The sequence below is a fragment of the Nicotiana tomentosiformis genome, chromosome 1 (assembly GCF_000390325.3).
Source record: "Nicotiana tomentosiformis chromosome 1, ASM39032v3, whole genome shotgun sequence".
Taxonomy (NCBI): domain Eukaryota; kingdom Viridiplantae; phylum Streptophyta; class Magnoliopsida; order Solanales; family Solanaceae; genus Nicotiana; species Nicotiana tomentosiformis.
In genome coordinates, this window is record NC_090812.1 from 143,918,492 (window position 1) to 143,922,109 (window position 3,618).

Sequence of the window (3,618 nt, forward strand, 5' to 3'; positions counted from 1 at the left end):
ATACCCTAACCTTCAGTTATATAGTACCACGTCTGAATTCCCAATGTGCGGTCCGCAAATTTTCAAGTGCTACCGCACATTTTCAAATTCTACAGCCGCACAATTTTGAGTGCGGCCGCACTTCACTGTGACAGCTTACCAGGCTTCAGTAAAATACCTATAACTTTCTGTAAAAATGTCCAAATGATTAATGTTATACCTTTCTGGAAACTAGATTCAAAAGGATACAACTTTCATTTTTGAATCATCCCCAATTCGTCGTGGATTAAAAAATATAAGCCTCTGAAGTCGGACCATCGAACCTGCAGAACCCCTGATGTGCGGCCGCACACAAAATTGTGCGGTTCGCACTCAAAATTGTGTGGTCCGCACTTGTCCTCTGCGGTCCGCACTTTTCCTCTGAAGTGCGGCCGCACTCAATATTGTGCGGTCTGCACTTTTCCAAAAGTTCGAAAATAACATTTGAGTGCCGAAATGCCCGGACATCGCTCAAAACTCATCCCGAAACTCATCGAGCCACTCGGGATCCCGTTAAAATATACCAACAAGTTCCATAACATAACACGGACATACTCGAGGACTCAAATCACATCAAACAACATCATAACGTCGAATCGCACCTCAAATCAAAATCTATGAATTTTGAACTTTTAAATTCTATATCTTGTGCCAAAACACATCAAATCAATCCGGAATGACTTCAAATATTTTCACACAAGTCATAAATGACATAAAATATCTCTAAAAATTTTCATAACTGGATTCCGACCCCGATACCAAAGAGTCAACTCCTCGGTCAAACTTCTCAAAAAATTTAATTTTCGTCATTTCAAGCCAAATTCCACTACGGACTTCCAAATAATTTTTCGAACACTTTCCTAAGTCCAAAATCACCATACGTAGCTATTGGAATCATCAAAACTCTATTCTGGGATCGTTTACACATAAGTCGACATCCGATCACTACTTTAACTTAAGCTTTTATTCTTGAAACTAAGTGTTTCAATTCATTTTAAAACCTCACCGGACCCGAACCAATTAACCCGGTAAGTCATAAAATAATTATAAATCATAAATTGAGCAGTAAAGGAGGAAACGGGGTTGTAATACTTAAAATGACCATTCGGGTCGTTACACAACCATTTCCACTACAGATACGAAAGCACCAGCAGCCAAAAGCTTCAACAATAACACCAAGTGAAAAATAAATTCGAACTCAATCCGAATCACACCCGAGGCTACCGGGACCCCGTCCAAACACACAAACAAGTCCTGAAACATAATATGAACTTATTCAAAACCTCAAATCACATAAAACAATACCAAAACCAAGAATTGCACATCAATTCAAGCCTAATGAAACTAATGAACTTCTAACTTTCAAAACTCATGCCGAATCACATCAAACTAACCCGGAATGACCCCAAATTTTGCACACAAGTCATAAATGATATAACAAACCTACTCTAACTCTCGAAAACAAAATCCGAACTCGATATCAACAAAGTCAACTCTCTCGGTCAACCTTCTGAACCATCCAAACCTTCAACTTTCTCAACCATCTAAACCTTCAACCTTCTAATTTTCGCTAAAATGCACCAAACCAACCTACAGACCTCCAAATCAACATCCGAACATACTCCTAAGTCTAAAGTCACCATACTAAGCTATCAGAGCCATCAAAACTCCATTCCAGAGTCGTCTATGCAAAATTCAAATTTCGATCAACTCTTTCAACTTAAACTTCTAACCTTGGGACTAAGTGTCCCAATTCACTCGGAAACTTTCCCAAAATCAATCCAACCACCCCGACAATCCACATAACCACAAATGAACATAGAAGAGGTAATAAATAGGGGAACGGGGTTATAATATACAAAACGATCGGGCGGATCGTTATATTTGGTAATATTATAAGTGCCAATTAGAGGCTTATGTTGGTATTATTTGTACTTGGTAATGCGAAGTCAAATATTTCTTTATGGTCCCTTTTCTGCTTCACTTCTTTGTCTTTTGTGAAATATGAAGTGTCCCTCATCGGTTGTGAAAAGTTTCTTTCTTCTCTTTACATTGAATTGCTCTTTATTGGACTTGTAAAGAGCTAGTAAAAGGGAGTTGCCTCGCGCACATGAGATACTAATCTTGAAGGCAAAATGGGTCGATTTGCCCCCTCACCCTACGCGCGAGATATATGTGAGGCCTAATCTAAATCTGGTTTTGCTAATGTTTAATTTTTGTAACAGTCATATTTAATTTTTGTAACATCTCCATTTTAATTTCTGTAACAGCTACAGATTAGTTTCTTTATCTGTAAGTGTCCAACAAATTTGCCTACAAAAGGCAGTTTTCTTTGTGAATTATCTAACACAGAAAACACCTTCATCGTCTCTTCATCTTCAACTTATTTTTGGAAAATTGTTTTTGTGCAACTTCTAAACTTTCAGCCATGAGTGCACATGTTTAGAGGTGTTGTGGAACCTTGGGGAGTGATCAATCTTAACGATTTGCACCCAGTTGGGCTGAAATCACTTTTAAGGTAAGGACTTGCCATGACATAGTATTTTTCAATAAGTTATTCTTATTCTTGGTCAATATTATCTACTATTTTTCCTACTTAAAAGCGATTTAGCATAGAATATTGACTAATGGCGACCACTTTGAACAAAACACTTCCTGATCTGTCAAAGCTTGAGCCTTTAGATGGAAACAATTATAAGTATTGGTCCCATAAACTTTTAATTTTCTTTGAACAATTATAATTTGATTAAGCTTTGTTTAACGAACATACTGTTGATGTTATTTCCAATACTACTGATGATGTTGATAGTTCTAATGCTACTGCTACTGTTGTTGCTGATGATGCTGCTAAAACAAAATTTGAAAAGGATAATAAAATTATTCGAGGGCATCTGCTTAACCATATGACTAACTCTCTCTTTGATTTGTTTATAAATTATAAATTTGCTAAAGTCATATTGGACAGTTTGGAGAAGATATGTAGTACAGATGATGCGGTAAAAAATAAGTATGTGGTTGGAAAGTGGATCAAGTTTCAGATAGTTGATGATAAGCCAATCATGGAGAAGGTTCACGAGTATGAGAACTTGACTGCTGATGTTTTGAATGAAGGCATGAATATGTGTGAGATTCTTCAGGCTAATGTTCTGCTTGAAAAGTTTCCACATTCCTGGAGTGATTGCAGGAATCAACTGAAATACAAGACGAAAAACTTAACTCTTCAAGAGCTGATTAGTCACATGAGGACTGAGGAAGCAAACTATCTCAAAGATGATGAGGCAGAACGACTTAAGGATAAGATGAAATCTCTCTCTCTTAATTCTTCTAAAGTTAACCTTGTGAAATCTTCTAGTACTTTTGTTAAAGACATGTTTAAAGAAAAACAGAAGAAATTCCAAAAGAAAGGACATGTGAAGAAGCAGAATTACTTCAATAAGCCGGAGGGCCATATTCAAAAGTCGAAAGGACCTTGCTATGTCTGCGGAAAAATTGGTCATAAGATTTTCCAGTGATCCCAGAGACAAGGATAAAGCTCAAAGCATGGAGGAAAAGCTCAAGTCCAAGCTAACCTTACTGAGGGTTGTGATATCATTGCTGTTG